The following is a 20,864-nucleotide window of genomic DNA, read 5'->3' on the forward strand; positions in this document are numbered from 1 at the left end:
GTAAGAGGATTTAACACAGAAAAATAATAAAATTATAACTATTTTAAGGAATGCCAGTGATGTTCGAATAAGAGGGACATTGTTAAACCAAACTAAGTTTCCAGTGCCCCATAAACAAAATTCCAGAAAACACTGAATGAACTGAAGCTGAAGAAATGTGAGCCTAAAGAAGAGGTTTTCAGTGACCTTACAAGAGTTTAATCCACTTACTCAGCTACCGTCAGGAGGAACAGTCAATCTGTTAACTTTTAATAATAATGTTTGTACCAGGTACAGGTTTGATAGCATTTGTACCAGGCATAAGTATTATTATTGTTAATATTATCATTAGTATTACTACTCTTATTTGTTAGGTGAGATGATTGAGTCAGAGACATTAAGTAACTAGCCCACAGTCACACAAATAACACGCGGTAAAGCTAGCTTTCCAGCCTTACAAGTGGTAAAGTCGACATCCTTTCTATGTAAGTCCAGGGCCCATGCCACCTGCACTGTTAAGAGTCTGGAAATTTCTGCTATTAAGTCCTCATTTCTTGATGAACTGGGTAAATGGGAGGTATATTTTCTTACTTAATTTCTGGCTCCACTCCAGGGCTGTACCTACAACAAATGAAATTTACCATTTTCTAACTCAATTTGAGTACCAAAAGGCAAATCTGTCCTCGAACCATCAGTGGTGGAGGGGAGGGTCCTGAGAAGGCTTGGCTGCCCTGAGAAATTTACTATGACAATTCCAAGACTCTTTCTTAGACATTTTTTTTTTCCAATTGTAAATCTTTGCAGTGATCGGGCGCTGCTTTTTCACTTCATTATCTCACATATGAAATCATTTCCTTTTCGAGTTTAGGAGTAAGAAGGCAATTTGAAAGCCTCTGACTTTGAGAACAACAAAAAGAGAAAACAAAAAATGGTGATAGTTATTCAGTAGTTACATAAATATGGAATTGAATTATATTCTGAAAATGCAGGGAAAGTGAGTCACTTTAATAGAAACAAGTGTAATCGTCACCATATGATTAATTGCTTTGTTTTCAGACTTCTGAAAACACTTTCTCTTCTCTTCTCAAAAGCTTTCCCTCTTTTCTTTCTTTTTTTTCAAAACTCCTGGGATTTTTTTGCACATCTGCAAAACCAATGTCAGTTCCAGGTTCCTATTCTGGTGTTGAACCAATCTGGCTTCCAGTCTCAGAAAAGGAAGCCAGTTCTCACCAGACAAACAAATGGAGGTGACCTAATACCTGGAGGAGGTGGGGGTGGGGCTGCTGACTGATAAATGACAATGGATTTCAGGCTTGTCTGATCCTCAGACCACTGACAGACTTAACCACTTCGGAGCTTAGAGGCCATTGATGGGATCACAGAAAAACAGGTGAATTTTACTTTCAGAGTAGAGGGAGAGGATATAGGATATAGAGAAATATAAGATTAAGCTAAATAGCATGGTTCTTTAACAGAATTTTTCAGGGAAAAAAAGATTAGCAAATTCGGTATAATATTTTCTATCTGCCTCCCTAACGATGATTTATGTCTTCAAACTAAAGCTGGTTAAAATTTAAAAAAAGAAAACAAAACAAAACACCATTTTAATGCTATCAATAAATAGAAGTAATGATCTTGGTTTGTGACTTTTTTTCCACTCATAAAAATACTTAAGCCTGTCAGGTTTTTGATGACCGCTATTAAATTCAGGTAAACTTGGAAGTGAACAAAAGAGAAAATCCGTACTCTTTAGAAAGGGACAAAGTTATACTTTGGAATGAAAATTTTTAAATGGTTAGGAGAGAATGCACATAGGGTCATTTGGGTAGAAACTAAAATCAGATCTTATTATCCCCGCCAAGAACTATGAAGAAAAACTGAGTTATTTGTGACTATTCAAGTGGTACTTCCTTTGAGGGAAAAGATTCCACACTATTCCTGGAAACTCTACCTCTCTGAGAAGATGGCATTTTTGTGAATCGAAGGTAAAGGCATGAGGAACATATGGAGTACATTTCCCCTTATAACACTGATCTGTTTAAAATTGAGAGGAAAACCTCTTGGCAAGGTGTACTGGCCAAGCCAATGGCAAAAGTCATTTCCGTTTATCCTGATTCCTTTCCATGGTCCACCTCCCAGCCTGCCGGACATCCGGGCCCATGATTTATAAGCCCTAAATTGAAAACCAAGCAGCTGAAGATGCCTAGAGAACTCCACTTTCCCTTGGCATGTGAAACACAGCACTGCCTTTTGCCCCATGTCTGCAGAGATGACGTAAGGAAAAAGATCTAAAGATTTTTCCAAAAGCAAGGTGGATTTCACAGAGTCTCAGAGTTACTATTTTTTGAAGGGTTGCCTAGCCTCGGGAAAACCTCACAGAACCGAGAATCAGGCATTAGACTTTCCCAAAGGTAGAGTGACTTCCCAACCTGGTTTGCCTAGTCTCTTCCTGTTTCTGGCACCAAAGGTCCAGCCTCCCTGGAAACGCCTCAGTCTTGGCAACCTGAGACAGTTGGTCAATCCAGTAGGAGACTTTTGATGCCTTTGCAGCTCAAACATTGAGAAAGAAAAGTCCTAGCAATACTAAGGACAAATTGTCCAACCTGAGCAAAGGAGAAAATTGAAATAAAATCTCTAATAGCAGCCAACACTTATAGAGTGCTTGTTTTGTGCCAGACCTCTCCTATGTACTTTGCAAACATTATTTTAATGCTGACTATAATTCTGAGAATCACTTCTTATTATAGTCCCCATTTTACAGATAAGGAAACTGAGGAACAGAGAAATTCAGGTAACTTGCCCAAGTTCATACCAACAGTAAGGACAGAGCCAGAATGAATATCACGAAGTATGTTGAACTTAATCAAGAGTGATCCCTTCCACTTTCCACCAAAGTCTTCTCATGTCCCATGTGCAGCCTACTTAAGTTTTAAAATTGAAAAAGAACAGGACATATTTCTTCTCTTTTTGGTGTCCCAGGAACTTGCTAGAAACAGACTAAGGAAGAGAGAAACCAGTTAAATGGTAATTGGTTAACACCTCCTAAAACGGAATCCATAATCCTCTGTGGAATAAAGCTGTAAACTCTTTTAGCAAGGTTACTTGCCTCCTGCATCAGTTAAGACCTTTAGTGCCTTCTCCCTAAAGCATTCTTTCAGTCTTGATCCTAGGCACTGGGCAACCTCTTGGTGAGATAAGCATCCTGCCAGACGGCTGCCTGGAGCCCTGTTTAATCCTTCTCTCAAGGAACAGTGGTATTGTTTGAATAAAGTTGCCACTGTAATTCCCTGGCTTACTTTTTAAGAGTATTACAGGCTCTGGGAGTGGATTTTGAAGAAAATACAATTAAAAGAAATATTAGCAGTGTTCTATTGAAATATAGAGTGTGTATTTGCACAGGAGGAGACAACTTGCCCCAGACTGGTCACTAGAGGAATTATCTTATGGAGAGAAGTTGTTTTACTTAATCTGGCTTCCTGTATAAAAACAGAATGCTGGAAGCTTAGGACTCTGATGAGAGTGGAGGAGAAAAAGGCAGCCTGGATGTATCTCCAGGTTAATGCTTGCAATTAGGCAAATGGAAAACACATCCAACTGGGAGTCTAACCACTGATACACTTGGATGACGAATTGAGACTTTCACATTTTAAATGACAGCTCCTGACATATCTCTTCCTGGATGTGTTTTAAAACACAGGTATTTATAACTAGTAGGCCAGAGACCACCACCACACAATTGTAGCTGTAATGTAAGTAGCTCTATCTTCCTTTGTATCCAGACCATCTGTTTTCGACTTAGTGTTCTACTGGACTTCCTAAAACTTGACCCACCTCAAAGCCATGACATTCAATTTTCCCCAAGGGCACCGTCCACCATGAAAGTAAAGCATAAACATTAGGACCAGCTGGCTGAAGGCAGCAGTTGCTAAAGCCAATTTCATAAAATTTCCACATTCTCTAAGAAACAAATAACTTATGGAGCTCTTGATGCAGTGTTCTAGTGCTTCACAAAATTTCAACAGACATAATGACGAAGTGGAATCTATCTGAGAAACTGACCTTTGTTCTGGGGCTATTGCAACTTAAATATATTTCTGCATCCTACTGACCACCTGTGAGCAGCTCCTTTTATGTTCATTGGCATTGGTCCTGGGGTCTGTTTCCATTCATCTATCCATCATTCATCTCTCCATCTGTCCATCCATTCATTTATTCAACAAATATTTGAGGCATGATTTTAGGCTCTGGGAGCACAGCAAAGAACCAGACAGACAAAATTATTTCTCTGAGGAGGTCATAGTTTAGTGGAGACACAGAAATAAACAAGAAAACAAATAAATAAATTATTTTCAGATGACAAGTGCTATGAAGAATAAATAGGGAATTCTAGAGAGAATGATGTCGGAGAGAAAGAGCCACTTGCCATAAGGGAGACCCCTCTGAGAAAATGACATCTGGGCTTAGGCCTGAATTATTTAAAATTTTGAAAGAAGAATGTTCCAGACCAGAGGAATTGTAATGCAAAGTTCTTAGGGACAGGAGTAAGCTTGGAGTGTTATAGAAAGAGCAAGAAGGTTATTATAGTTATAGGAAAATGAGCACAGTTGAGTCAAGTATAAGATGGAGTTGAAGGTTCATATAGGGCTTTCTAAGCTAAGGGGAGTTTGTGTTTTATCTAAGTGCATCAAATGTCATTGGAAAGTTTGGGATAAAGGGGTGGCCTGACCTGATTTATAATGTTAGTGGATCCATATGCCTACTGGGTGGAGAAGGAGCTGTCAGGTGGAATGGGGGTATAAGAATGGCCACAGGAAGAACATTTAAGAGACTGTTACAGTAAACAATTGAAAAATGGTAGTGACTGTGAGAGGTGCATATATTAGTGATATATTTTAAAGATAGAACTGACAGGTCTTACAATGGTTTAGACAAGGGAAATGAGAGGAAAATGAGAATCAAGAATGACTCCGAAGTATTAGGCATATGCCATTGGGCAGGTGGTAGTGCCATGTCCTGACACTGGCTCCCTATGAATAATCCTAATCCAGATAGGTAGAATGAGTTCTGTTAACTGCTTTCCTTTTTATTACATGTTTTTTTGAAATGCAAGAGGCTATTTATGCTTTCAACACTTGGCATCTGTAATGAAAGAGTTGCCTTCCAGTGCAACTCTTTCCTGCGTGTATCTCAGAACGAGCAAAAATTTGTTGGAGCCAGAGCTACATAAACTGTCAGCAAAGAGAAAATAATTCTTAAGGTCTGAGGAAATGAGAGAATAAACAAAGGCATGCATTCTGATTTTGAAGTCCTCCTTTTCTCCTTGAAAGGAGTAACTTAGAGCAAGTCATTAGTAAGGGAGTTGCTAAAAGTAGGGTTAGGGTGGGGACCTGAAATGTTTACGTTCTAGGCCAATCTGCAAAGACTTGTGGACCCCTGAAGACTGCGTCTATGAATAATCTATTGTATTTCTATATTTCATGGAGTGCATGAGAGAGAATTAAAAGATCTCGCTCTGGGGCATGTCTGTTTGCCCTTATGAAAATGAGTACAACTTTACAGTAGTATAACCCCTTCCATCTAAAGGTAAAAGAATTTGCAATTAGCAAACTGCTTACTATGTGATACCCTTTTCATTCTAAATTAAATTCTGATGTGCCACATCTCAGTCTACCATACACTGGCATTCATAAGTTGGTAATTATAGAGCCAGAAGTAACCTGGTATAGCATACGGCAACACTTTTCTTAGCACACTTATTAACTACAACTGATTGATGCATGAACATATGCAAAATACTGCTCCGAGCATTCTAATTCTTATGTTGGTTGAGAAGAGCCATTTATCTGAATTCCATCATCCTGTGAAAGTTCATCCATTCGACCAGTTTCTCGAATAAGCACTACAGAGTTGCACTGGAAAAAATTACTTTTAAGACAAACATTCCGTCAGAATGATTAAAACCAAAATGCAAATTCATTAACTCCCTGAAGATAATACATAGATCCATTTAATAATGCCAGTGGAATTTTTATATGCATGCTCTAAAATGTGCCACACACAAAAAAAGAAAGCTTATTAAATAACGAGAATTAAGTAACAAGAATTTCAATCAGCACACCTTGTCAACAATGATGGAAAAAATAAAAACCCAGGCAGGAAAAGTAATAGGTGGCCTTCCTGTCATATCAGATGAGTCAAAAGACCTCTTAATGGTGCAATCCAAGATTGCAGTCAATCCTCAGCATTTCTTTGCATGACATTTAAACTTCGGGAAAAAAGTATTTTGCTAACCCCTTGGTGCTGAATGTTTGACCTTAAAGCTTGCTGTTGGCTCCTTTTTTTTTTCAATCCTCATGACTACAAATGCTATTATTAGTCATAAGATTGTTCAGTCACTTTTAAATTCCAGGCATGGTATTTGACTTTCTGGACTATAAATAATAGAGAATTTAAAATCCTAATTATTTCTAAGGAATCTAATTCTTTCATCTTTTCTATGTGCCACAGTTTTTCTCAGTTGCATATAGAACAGGACCTATGTTAAGTTTCAGCAGTGTATGCCCTGGAATTCTATGCTGAGCAAGGAGACATTTCCTGTTTTTAAAAAATGCATAAGTTTGTGTGTGGCCTGGAACTGAATCTTAGCATTGCTACTGGTGAGTTAGGTGACTTTGGGAAAGTCACTGAAACTCTGCATTTTGTGAAATAAATAAAAGATAATATTTACATGATAGGTGGTTAAATAAATGATACATACTACATGTAAAATTATTAGTGCAAAATAAATATTTAGTAAATGGCATATATTATTCTCTATAATCATCACCAACATCACTCCATTTATGGAAGGTAGGAACTGACTGAGCACTGTTTTCTACTTCAGCTTCTGACTGGCAAGGCTTATTTTTAGGCTTAAGATCTTTGATCTTATGATTTGACTGATTATGACTGCACAAAAGCATGACACATCCAACATGCTACATAGAACAATCCACTTAAGAGAAATTCCAGGCAGTTAGTTTAGTCTGAAAATCCATCCTAGTTCATCAATTATAAACAATCACATGGGTGCAAAAGTGAAAAAGGAATCATAAAGTCATAAGTCTTCAAGTTCAAAGTTTCATTAAATATTAAGTGGTCTAACTCCTATTATTTACAGATGTGAAAACTGAGAGCCTACTGCTGATTAAGATAAGTGATTTTCACAAGATCATGAAACTTAGTGATGAGCCAGCATCAGAAAAGGACAGAGTCTCAATTAGGTTTATAACTTAAAACCTCTTCCAATCCAGTTATGATTCTGATACTTTTTAACTAATGGTGCTCTTTCAGAAAGATTGACTTGCCCGGTATTACAAACGGGCGATAAATTTGGGGCTAGATTATTCGTTGTGAATGGAATTGCCCAATTCAGATACTCTCTAAGGGCTCATTAACCCTAAAATTTTTATTATTGTTCTGCTTGTCATTCAAGGATACTCTTCACCACATGGGCACATATTGTTCATCAATCTCCAAAATGTTTTTTTTCTTCTAACCAGAGCAGTGTCTTTATGATCTCATAAACAATTATTCCATTATCAAATCTTTCCCCGTATTCACAATGATCTCCCCTCTCCTCTTCATTTACCCAACTCCTGTTCAGGTTACAAGACCCTGTCTCCTCTCTCTTCCATATCTTCCCTCACTTCTTTGGCACTCATGAATCTTCCTTTCTTCTACACTCCTACAGTCCTCAATGCTATAGTACACACAACAAGAACACAATTACCTTCTATGTGTGATGTTCTCCTCATGATTTCTTAAGTGCATTTTATCTTCCCAATTAGACCAATGGCCCCTTGAAGACAATTGCCATGACTTAGGTTTATCTAATTGCAGCGGAGCAGAATACTGTGATGAATGTACTCATAGTAGGTATTCAACTAATAGTCAGTGAACTAGGCAGGGGGCAGAAAGGAAAACAAACATTTTCTTGTTTCTTTAACCATTCTTGATTAACTTCTGAGAATCCACAAAAGCTAATACAAAAACTTAAAACTAGCAAGTTTGATTGAGGTTTTGAACTAATTAAAACTAATTAGGGAGGGCAGGAAAGGACAACAAACAAGCTGCTTCTAATTCCATCCCATAATCCTTTCTTCGAAGTGCAGAGAAAATTCATTTCAAACTGCCCAGGTGATTGACAGTTTCTAAATGAGATTTTTACTCTGCAGCATTGATTTCTGGCAATAAGTTCTGTCCTTAGAAGTGAAACTTTTTTCTGGGGTAAGAAAAACTTTATTAAGCCTATATGTGATGAAAGATGAATAATATAGAATGCTATGAGCCAAAATTAGTATATAAAAAAAAAACCCATTGCATACTTATTTGCATACTGGAATGCCATTAAATAAGCATGATGTGGAACTGGCACATCCTAGGAAAATATTTCTTATTCCAGCCTCTCTTTATTTAGTATGTATTTATTGAGTGCCTCATGTCAATGATGATGATGATAGAATATTAAATATTAAATAAATATAATAAAAAGTTAAGAGCCGAGATTCAAAATTCAAAATTCTGGGTTACACTGAAGAGTAAAAATCAGTGGAAGAAATATCAATAACATAAGATATGTAGATGACACCATCTTACTAGCACAGGGTAGCAATAATTTGAATAACTTCTGATGAAAACAAAAAAAAAAAGTGCCAAAGCAGGATTGTATTTGAACCTCAAGAAGACAAAAAATCATGAAAAGAAGATATAAACAACTTTAACATAGACAATGAAGACATTGAGATTGTTAAAGATTTTGTTTGCCTTGGTTCTGTCATCAATTCAAGTGGAGAGTGCAGCCAATAAATCAAGAGGAGGCTGGAATTCAGAAGTGCAGCAATGGAAGAACTAGGAAAGATCGCCAAGAGCAAAGAGGTATCATTAGAGACCAACATCCACATCCTCATATTCCCAATTACTATGTACTGATGCGAATGTTGGTCCGTGAAGAAAGCTGATAGAGAAAAAATAATTGATTCGTTTGAAATTTGGTGTTGGAGAAAAGTTCTACAGATACCCTGTACTGACAGAGATGAACAAGTGGCTCCTAGAGCAAATTAAGTCTGAAGTATTGCTGGAGGCTAATATGACAAAACTGAATCTGTCCTGCTTCAGGCACATCATGAGATGGCAGTGTTCTTTGGAAAAGATAACAATGCTGGAAAAAATAGAAGGTAGCATGAAAAGAAGACCAACTATGAGATGGATTGACTCCATAAAAGAAGCTATTGGCATAACTACAGGAACTGAACAGAGCCACTGAGGAAATCACTCATTCGTAGGGTCTCCAGGAATCAGGGCCGACTCAAAGGCACACATCACACACAATGTGGTAATTGTGTGGGAAAGTGACTTAACACTTCTCACTTTGCTCACCTATTAAGTAGGAGTAATAGACTAACTTGGAGATTTGTTGAAAGGATTAAAATAAGGAGTGCTGGAGAGCATTCTCTAAGCCATTTCGAATTTCAGGAATAACACTAAAAATAGGGAAACACAAGCACGCCACACTCCTTACTCACCACCAACTTCAACACCAAAGCCAGGAGGCATACCTACTGCTGGAAAAATGCAAGTGTTACTCAGGGACATGTAGTGTGAGCTGGGTAGTGAAAGATGGGCCAAAAAAAAAAAACAGGAAAAGAATCATTAGAAATGTCAGCTGATTGCTAAGCAGACCAGACAGCCAGTGAGTCCAGAACACTTTCTTTGTACTCTGTTGGTACAAAGCTGCCACTGCAGCCTGAGTGGACAGAGTTGAAGGAGAAAGATGACAGGGACATGGTGATGCCGACAGAAGAGCAAGGAAGTAGCTTAAAACCCAGGTAGACTGGTTGTTTGCAGTAGAAAATAAATTGCTGCAACTTTGTAATAAAAGAAGAATGGCTCAAGTTCATACACTTCTTCACCTCATTTTGCTATCTGGAGCATGATTAAATTCAGACTTTCCTTGTTTAATTAGCCATTAGGTTTGACAAAGAACATTTTTTAAGTTGAGCAGAAAATGACTTAAAAGTAAGGTGTGTCTGCAAGAGAAGGGGCAAAGGCAGGCCAGGCCAGGCTGATGCATGAAAAGCAAAAGAGCAGAAGAAATTTACCTTTAGTACAAAATCCCTGAGAATATTGCAGCAGACACTGGGCTTTTTAAGTGAGAGAGGTAATGTGGCTAACCCTGATGTGCTTTGTGATGCTTAATTCAAAGTTCAGCAGAAGTTTAAAAGGAAATAAAGTGAAAATTGATCACTCAATAGTAGAATCACTGGAGAAAGAGATCCATCCCAAAATACTTCTGCCATGGACTTTTTTCAATGCCCTACTTTTGAGAATTCTTTCAAAAAATAATACAGATCTTTTTTTAAAATTCCATACTACTTAAGTGTTTGAAATAGAGGAATTATCTTTTAAAGGGAACTCTGTCATCATGTTCGAAAATGCTCACTTTGATAGTATGGACTTTAAAAGATCTCAAGACATGAAAAACAAGAAATATATTCATGTGGATAGAGACATAGAATTACAGTCTCCTTTCCAGTGGACTAAAGCTATTTAATATAGGAGAACAGTGGCTATGCAAAAACATTCAGGCAATAATAAACTAAAAAATTATTTAGCATATACAAAAACTCCCACCCTTTGTTGTATAAGCAGAAATAGATACCTGAGAGGACTTATATTAAACTATGTAAGTTAAACTTCAATTAAAAGTTTTTAAAATAGAGTTTAGAGGTTCTTGACTGAGAAATCATAAAAGGTCAATACAATGACCTCTGTGGGTAAAAATAGTAGTAGTTAAGAGAAATAACTGCTCTTTTTGGCCAAAAGACTACTTAAAACATATTCGTAGAATTGTTGGACATTAAAGGTGGATAAAACTTTTAAATTATTTTCTCCACTTTCTCATTTTATAATTGCAAAAACTAAGCTATTCCTCCCATTGTGATATTTAGAGGTAAATTACTTGTCCAACATGTTAAGACCTAGGAAGTAGTCTATTGAGACTATCATCTCTCTCATTCCAAGAAAGTGTGAAACATAAATTCCAATATTCCTTTAAGATTTTTATGACCTTGCAAATAAGATCCAGTTGAGACTAGAAAAATGGGACATATCAACATGTCAATGTTTATAGAATAAACCTCATGAAATCAATTATGGAAACTCAAAATTTTTAAAGGCTCTTAGCAGATTGCTTTATGTTGAGAAAAATCCAGAGGCCAAAGTGCAAAAAAATTATAAATTGAAGACATCTGAAATAGAAGTCCTGTGAGTCCAGGAAAGAAGCCTGAGGTGTATTTAACAGCTATATTTAGAGGAATGACTGTTGGGGTAATACTCTCCTCTAATGAGGAAAGAAAAAGAGGAAATGAATTTAAATTACAACCAAATAAATTTAAGTTAGATGGAAAGATCTTATTGGCAGTGAAGGTTTTATAAACCCTGGAAAAGATTCCTGAGGAGGTTTTCAAATTCTCTATCTGGATATATTTAAGAGAAGGGAGATACCTATCAGCCCAGGGTGGTTGAGGTAGAGATCTGCCTGGAATTCGCTTTCAGCTGAATTCTGTAAGTTCAGATTAATTCCTGACAATGTCCAAGATGTCAAAGATAGTAAATGCTACACAATGGCAAGAAATGTTGTCGAGAGAGAGAGAGAGAGAGAGAGAGAATCATTCAAAGTAATCATTTCCTTGGAAAATCAATTGTCATGTGCTAGTTGGTTATAACTGGAATGTACAATTATAATACATTCTGGTTTTCATTTTCTTTTTAGCCTGGTTTCCAGTGGAAAGAAGGCTTATGAACTCTCTCTGGCAGGCAATGCTCTGATTAATACTTTTTTTTTCCTCCTTTAGGCTGGTTACAACTGAATCTCTTAGCAGAAACTAGACTTAAGTCATAATGCATGTGCCCTCAAGAGTAGATAACTGTGAAAGTAAAAACCTTCCTTACTCTCAGGGAAAACTGTTTTTCCTCCTAATAGAAATAAGCAGGATAATTCCACCGCAAACATTACCCTCTGCTTCCTTACCTTCGCACAGACTCCGGCAAGTTCTCTGCAAATTGCAGTTTTCCCTTATATCCGGCATACAAACACTTGCACTCACAGTTTATACTCAAATCCTCTAATGTGTTGTACTTCTTTGTTTATATGACTGTGCATCTGTTTGCCCCACTGTGCTCAGCACATCTACTGTCTGGTTTTTAATGTGCACTCCTAGAGGCGAGGCATGGAGCCTGTTTAACTTGCTACGCATAGTACTGTGGGTGCACACGCAGGTGGGCAGTGTGATCGTGCTTGACAGTGATGGTTCCTGGCATGACTGAAAAAAAAAAAAAAGACCCATGGATTAATCGAAGCTGGAGACTCAATTCTTAGGGTCTCTGTCATCCGTGGTTCTCCTATTTGCAACACACCAAAGCCATAATGGGTGTCAGAGACCATCTGAAACTGAGCGGTGCTGGCAAGGGACTAGTCAACAACCAGAAAATCTAATAAAACCAAGATCTGAAATGCACAGAAAACAAGAGTGCATTTATTTGGGAGTTTTCCCTCCACCATGACCCTCCTTTCTCTTGTATGTAAGCCTAATCTTGCTGAGGTCAAATCATCAAATGTCAGTACCCATCACCACATATTTCAGACACTCCATGGAAGACTATCAAGTTCATAGTATCTTGGCTTTCTTATTTCTTTATGTTTACAGCCCAGAAGGAACAAAACTCATTTTCATCAGAATTAATACTTCTTCCCACCAATCCCCACAAACTCTCTCTCCAACCTTCCTTTATACCAGTCTTCTTCATTGGCTCAAGAGGACAGAGACAAGTTGATCCACATTTTTTAGTTGGGTTAAAATTTTTCAATGCCTGTTCATCACAAGAGTCTTCCAATTTACATCAAAGAACAAAATGATTGATGAAAACCCTTGCCTCAGGGAAAGCACAGAAAATAGCATTTCATTTAATTAAACAAATATTTTCTAGACATCAATTATGAGCCACTTATTTTGTGCTGGACAGTGAGAGAGGAACAAAACTTAGACTCTATTTTCATAATGTGTGTGTGAATTAGTTAATTTAAAGTTTTATTTAACTATCTTAAATATAAGAAGAATGCTTTATTGCAAGATCATGGTAGGGATTAAATGACATAATATATATCATTTAATATATTTAGCACACAGCCAGCCATAGAAGACATCCTGAACAACTAATGGCTACTACTATTACTGTTGAATTATGGCTTACTTGAGAACAATATTTTTTTTGAGAGCGCTCTCTCTGTAAATTGACTTTGACTTTGGATTATAGGCAATACCGTTTGTTATGAGGGTAGGGGGAACCATCACATTCAAGTGTAAAAAACTATCATCTAAAACACTGAAGCATTGAAATTATTAACTTCTGACCAAAAATGGTGCTCAGCCTTATCCTGATGTCCCAAGAGAATCTGGTTCTCTTCCCAATCTTTCTATGAGGAAGGTTAGGAAATGTTTCAGAACTTGAATCATATCCCAAATACACACAACACATTTTTTTTCTCCTTCCTGCTTCTTCCTGCCATGGTCTGGATCACAGTTATTCCACAAGACAAAGATACACTTGAAGTTTTTCACATTTATTTCAAAGATACAGAAAATGATCATTTCAGGGCATTGTTTTAATTTGTTAGATACTACTGAGTCATTATCACCAATTAATCTTAAGCAAGAATAAATATTTTTAATTTTTAAAAAATTTTCAATTATAGTTGACATATAATATTATATTAGTTTCAGGTAGATAACATAGTGATTAGACATTTCTATAACTTACAAAGTGACCACCCAGATAAGTCTAGTACTAAATCAACTTTTAACTGAAGGTAAAACTAAGTCGAACTTCACTCACCCAAGGCAATTTCATTATACTTGTCCAAAACAAATTGCTTCCCAAGTCATCTTAGATGAGGTAGAATAATCTTTAATTAATCATTATTTACTTAATTAATTATATGAACAAATATATAATAGATTATAATGCAAATGACAAGGAGATTGAACAAGGATGTCATTATATAGTTGTCCAAACAAAGGAATGCACTTACTTTGTACTTTTTAGTTATATTTAAGCATTGCTCTATAATCTCAAATATCTGGATAATTATAAGGAGACTTCATACCTGATTATTCTTGAATATTTACCTTACGAAGATATGGCCTTAACTTTTTTCCCGAACTCTATTATTTAGAAGACCTCTGGTCATGCCTTGAATCAGCATTAAATTCTCAATATTTTATCCTGTCTGAAGGTCCATCTAATGGTTTAATTTGAAAAGGGTCATAATTTCACCTTCTATATTTTCTCAGGAAAGAAGAAGGACTTCTGGGAAACATTTGATATATTTCTATTTATTATAAATGTATATATCTGGAATAAAAATCTCATAGACTATTTCCTGTCAAATATCATCACTTAAGATATATTGTAAGAGGCCTAATTTTAAATTCCAATCAGAGAGGTTTTTGCTCTCCAGTTCTCTGAACTAAAGTCACTATTTCTTAAATTTATTCATACACATTGAAGTGTTAATTAACTTCTTACTCCCACCTTCCTTATTCCAAACTAATGGAATCCAAATATTTCAGATATACTTTAGACATTTAGATTTTTTCAGTTCTTTCTTCTACCAGATCATTTAGACTTAGTTTCTTTGAGCTTTGTGATCACTGAATACTATTATGAGGCCATAATGTAGGTTTTATTTAAAAAAGAAAATTGATGCTTCTCTAACCATAAACTACTTAAAAGACCAGTGATCCAGCAATCCAGATCTCCAATGGTGGCTTAGTTTTGTTTTTTTTTTTCTTCCTGTTATTCTAATTTGTCAGGATCTAGTTATTAATTCAGAATTGTTCCTGTTTTGGTAGAATTGGAATTCTCAATCCTAGAGTTTTATCTGAGACTCTGAAACCTTAAGTTTTTGTAAAAATCAGCTGAAAAGTTAAGGAGTTCCTTCGGATGGGTGGAGTTCCTTCCTCCAGCTCTCCAGACATCATTAAGCTGCAACAAAACCAAATCAGATGTATTACTCCATGAGGCAATATGAATAGCTTTGGGAAACCTCAAGGTGCCTCACCCAGGTCTTTTTCTAAGTCCTAGCATTTCTAAACAACCTAGATGAACAGTTCCTATGGAATTCTTATGCCCAATTTAAAAGCATTGTTGATCAATGAATATTTGGCATGCTCCAGACAATGGCCATGAATCAGTGAAGTAAAATATAGTGTCCCTGAAAAACCTGAAACTAAATTCTAGGATAATATCAATGGGGTAAGAATAGGCAGTTCCTTTGTTTTGCTGATTTCTGATTCACCAATCTTCCCCTTCAACATTATATGAAAGAATAGACTCTCTTCTCATTGCCTTAACTCATTTGTTGCATGGTTATAAAAATTAGGTGAGGCTATATAGATAACAAAATTAACAAGGAGACTAGCCCAAAGGACATGTTTAAAAATGTGTATTTCCTTTCTCTTCAAGAATCATAAGAATGTAGCCAGCCTGCTTTGCAGAGGAAATTCAAAGCTGGTAGAGATAGGCTATATTGAAATATATATCAAAATTTGTGCCTGAGTGTCTGAATGTTATATAATTTCTGAAATAGTATGGCATATCTATAAATAGCAATTTAGATTTTTTTTCATGGATTTTATAGAAATAGATCTATTACTATAGAATCTTCTACCAGACCACTAAGACCCAACCGCTAAGGTTCCTGCATCCCAGAATAAATGACACTAAAAGGAACAGTTTTGCTTCTTTTAGTTATTTTTTTTTATTAAGATATCATTGACATATAGCATATTAGTTTTAGGTGTATGACATAATGAATCGATATTTTTATATACGGCGAAATGATCACCACAATAAGTCTAGTTAACAGTCATCATCATAGTTAAAATTTTTTCATGCGTTGAGAACTTTTAAGATCTACTTACTCTCTTAGCAACTTTCAGATATACAATACAGTATTGCTAACTATTGTCGCCATGCTGTACATTACAAAGAGGAACAGTTTTGACTCCCATCTACCCAGTAGGGTAATTAAAACAACTCCTCCTTCTAGAAACTTATATTAAGCCAGCCTCGAAAAAATGAAACTCTGTTTTAAACACTTGCAGTGCTGAAAGAAGAGTCTTATTTCTTATCAAGTAAATAAATCACATGTTCGACAGCAATAAAAATATTGATGAGAGGTGCACATTCTTCATTTCAAAGCAAGGAGCCTGCTGAGTGGTGTATAGTTCAAAAGTATCTGATTTGACAGAGGAGCTCTCATCACACTCCTGAAATAATTTTATGCTGTTGTGATTTTGTTCGTAGGTGTTTCTTTTTTCAAAATTGAAGCAATTTACTCTACTCAGAACCATTAAAGCTTTTAAAAATGCCTATGTAATTCACATTTCTGTTTTTTAAAATGAAGTCAAATGCTTTTTTTTCTTCATTGCTAAGTTCTGTGTTTCAGAAGTACAAAAAGTATTTGGAAGGCATCCAGCAAATATTTACAGGACACCTACCATGTGCCAATCCTAGTTCTGGTTGCGAGGGATGTTACAAAAAAAAACAAAACAAATAAGTTTCCTGCTCTCAAGGAGGGGTAGGGAGAGAAGAAAGATTGATGTCCAGTCAGACTATAAATGAATAAAATGTATCATTAAGTAAGAAAGATAAAACTCCTACTGTGGAATTTAGAGAATTGAATCAGCGATTCATGAAAATGAGTGGTTGATTTTAGATTGGATGGTCAAAAAAACCTCTCTGAGGAAGTGATATTCAAGTTGATATTTAAATGGTGAAGGGCCCAGCCATGCAGTTTTCTGGGGGAAGAGAATTCCAGGCAGAAGAACAGCAAAGGCCTGAAAGGGGGGATCAGCATGATGTTTTCCTGAAGGAGGCCAGTGTGGCTGGAGAATAGAGAGCAAGGGAGAGAGGCAGCAAAATTGGGAGGCAGGCAAAGTAAGAATTATATGGGGCATGGAAGCCAGAAGAAACGTTTAAGTTTGTTGTTAAGTGTTATGAGGAGCTGTTGGATGCGAGGGGTGGGAATGTTAAGCAAGAGAATGATGTGATCTGATTTACTTTTTCAAAGTTTACCACATCTGCTTTGTGGAGAGTAGAGCAAAAATAGATGTGTTTTTAATCCATTTGGAACCATTGAAAAGTTATAAAAGCAAGAAACTTCACTCACTCATTTTCTTTTTTCTTTTTTTTTTTTTTTTTTTTTTTTTTTTTGGCGAGGCAACTCTTGGTTGGCCTCACAGATTGCAAGGATCTTTTCAGCTTACAATCCTTTATTTTTTTTATTTTTTATGCCTACAGCACCTAGGTGGTCTCCCATCCAAGTACTAACTAGGCCCAACCCTGCTTAGCTTCCAAGATCAGATGGGATCGAGCTTGTTCAGAGTAGCATGGCTGTAGACCATTTTCATTTTTAATATCTCTGGCTATTGGTGTAGAGACTGGACTATGGTGGAAAGGGGTATGTATATAGAGGAAGACAGAATGGAAGAACTTTCAGTGAATTTGGATATAGAGCTCAGATAGTATTTTTAGATTGTAAGAAAAGAGATACTACTTGCTGAGGAACTATTATGCAGACAGACAGGCAGCAGACAGATAATTTCATTTAATTATCACTATACCCAACGGAATAGGTATTTAGCCCCATTTTCCTTATATAAAAATTGAAACTCAGAGGTATAAATCATATTTGCAAATATCCAGCAAAAGTAAGTGGCAAATCCAGGATTCAAAGCTTGGTCTATGTGACCATAATATACCAGTTTTTTCTGCTCTACTATTGTGTCCCCAGGTCAGGATTAGCAAATAAAATATCTTCAAAATTGTATTCTAAATAATAAAATAATATTCTGTAATATGAAATACATAATGTATTTAACTGTTTGATTGACATTTAGATTGTTTCCATATTTTTACTCATAAATAGAATGATAATAAGCATTTTATTTTTTACTTCAATTCTATTATTACTTTCTTACCTGAATTTCTAGATTCCTAGCAAGGTCAAAGAATATGATATTTTAAAAGCTCTAGATACACAATATTAAGTTATTTTCCAAAAATTTTGTGTCATTTATACTCCCACTTAACTCAAACCAACATTAAATATTATTTTTATCTTTGCCAATTTAATAACCAAAATTTTAATTTTTAGTTATTTTCATTTAGTTCACATTTCTTTTACTTACAGATAAATTTGAACTTTTTTTCATGGTTAGTAGCCTTTTTATTTTTCTTTTGTAAATTTTATGTTCATTTAATTTCCCATTTTTCTACATGGTATTAGTAGTTTTTCTCAATGATTTGTAAGATCTCTTTATATAGAAAGAATACTGAGACTGTCTTTGTCAATTCTGGCAAATAATTTCTCAGAGTGTCTTTTACACTTAATTTTTAAATTTTTTATTGTGAACTATACATACAAGAGGATATGCACCAGTTTTCTACTGCTGCATAATAAACCTTGAAATTTAGTGGTTTAAAGCAACAAATATTTCATCTCACAATTTTATGGGTCTCGGCTGGGAGTTTTTCCTGCTCTCGTGGGTTACTCACCTGGCTGATCTGCAGGGTCCCAAATGGCTTTACTCACATGTTTAGTGCCCTGGCAGAAAGAGAAAGAAAGCCGAGCTCTGTTAGCATTGCTGACTAGAGCATCTACAGTGTTTTAGGAAATTCAGATGTGTTACTTGAAGGCTCAGGACTGCAAAAGGCAGTGTTCCAGCACATAAGGCAGCACCTTCACACTCTTTTATGACCTAGCATCAGAAGTTATATAGTGCCATCTCCACTGTGTCCTACTGGTGAAAGCAGTCACAAGGCCTCCCAGATTCAATAGGAGGGAACACAAAGGAGGATCAAAGAATTTTGGGTCACATTTTAAAACCTACATAGAGTATAAATTTTTTAAAGAATAAAGCAAACTCTTCGCTTTTTAATTTTGTTCATAATTTTTATATGCAAATGGTTCTTATGTATTTATATAAATAAATGTATCTCTTTTTTCTCTGTGGTTTCTTCCTTGCTTCGTAGTTAGTTTTTAAAAATTATTTTCAAAATGTCTATCTAGAAAATCAAGGACATTATCAATTAATGTGTCTGGAGACAGATTTTATGGTCTTTAGATACTTTAAGTACTACGTATTGTGGTTTCATTCACTTAATTTAATTCTTAATCCTTTTTATCTTTAAATTTCCATCAATGACACATTTGAAAATTTATCTAAAAATGCAGATTGAACCATACATTTCATTATACATTTGTTCTGTGAAAGAAAAAGACAGAGGTGGCTCCATAGTGCAGCGGTTAGCACGTCTGCTTTACATGCAGAAGGTCCTGGTTTCGCACCCCAGGTGGAAGGAGCCACAGACCATACCTTGGGTGTGCCGGGGGCTGGGGCTTTATTTTCACCATATTCAAGGGAAAAAATGAATTTTAGAAGAAGATATTGGAAAAAAAATCTTATTGTCTAATGCAATTAATCATCATGAGGGCAGGAGCTGTTTCTATTTTTTTGTTTTTTCAACATTTTATCTCCAGCACTAAGGATTGTGTCTTGCACATAGTAGCCGTCAATCAATATTTATTGAAGAATGATTTGGAAAAAGGTTCCAAAGTATTGATCAGCCTTTTTCTGCTACCCAGTCTGAATCTGGAGGGTTTCTTTTTCATGGAGGCAGCTATGTGTGTGGAGTATCTCCTTCGTATCTATCTCTATTACCTGCCAGTTACACTACACGAGAAATGGAATGGAAAATTCAAGCCCCTGAGTCCATTTACCATCACTAAACTTTATTACTAGAAATTATTTGAGATCTCATGGCTTTCCAGAAACAAAAAGTTCTCAGGTCACCCATGGCTGACCCAAACTGTATTTACATCTGAAAATGCACAGGTTGACCCAAAGTTCAGAATACTGCTGTTCCCACCCTTTGGGATCCCCTATGGATGGCCATGACACAGAGCCCTAGGCCTTGTGTTTTGGGGACACTCATGTTTTATAGACATTCAGTAACTAGAAGATATTCAAGTATTTCTTTATTTTATGTTGAATACAGAATATAGATAAACTCTTAAACTGTACTTTCCAATAAGGTAGCCACTAGCCACAAGCAGTTATTTAAATTCAAATTAATTAAAATTAAACAAAACTAAAAAAACATCTCCACATTTGTATTAGCCACATTTCAAGCGCTCAATAGCCATACATGACTAATGGCTATATACAGTGCAAATATAGAAGATTTTCATTATCACAGGAAGTTTTACTGAATAGTACTGCTCTAGAACATATCATTTAAATCACATTGCAGAAATTCTATATTGGATACCCAATTCAGCAATCATTTCCTAATCGACCAATCCCAGCTTTCAAATCTTTTTGTCTATCTAAATCTTTTTTGAACAACAAATGTAGAAAATATTTCCTAAACAAGTCTTTAAGGACTGTATCAAAACAAAATAGAGTATCTATTATCCAAAACAGAGTTAAGTGTTTAAGTGGAAAGAAGTCCAATACGATTTTAAAAAGTCTACATTATAGATGAATCCTAAAGTGTCTTCAACTAAATTGCACAAAAGCCCAAACAAAAACCTGTAAGTATTGCCAAATTAAAGCCCTAACAGATTTGATAAATAACTAAAAATAATTTCTAGCTCAAATACTGTTGTATACAGATTGGGTGGAAAAAGTGTTGCCGGAAGAGTTCACTTTTTAAAAATAAACCTAACTTTTCTCCCTGAAGTATAACTTACTCACAAATTTGCTTCCTCTGTAGCA

The 20,864-nt window shown here is 35.9% G+C and overlaps 1 protein-coding gene across 2 annotated transcripts in view; it reads left to right on the top strand.

The window, feature by feature from the left end:
- The window catches only part of COL8A1 (collagen type VIII alpha 1 chain), a 135,162-nt gene that overhangs the window by 60,714 nt on the left and 53,584 nt on the right, over positions 1-20,864 (top strand). The window lies entirely within an intron of this gene.

The sequence above is a fragment of the Pteropus medius genome, unplaced genomic scaffold, assembly GCF_902729225.1.
Source record: "Pteropus medius unplaced genomic scaffold, Ma_sr-lr_union100, whole genome shotgun sequence".
Lineage (NCBI taxonomy): Eukaryota > Metazoa > Chordata > Mammalia > Chiroptera > Pteropodidae > Pteropus > Pteropus medius.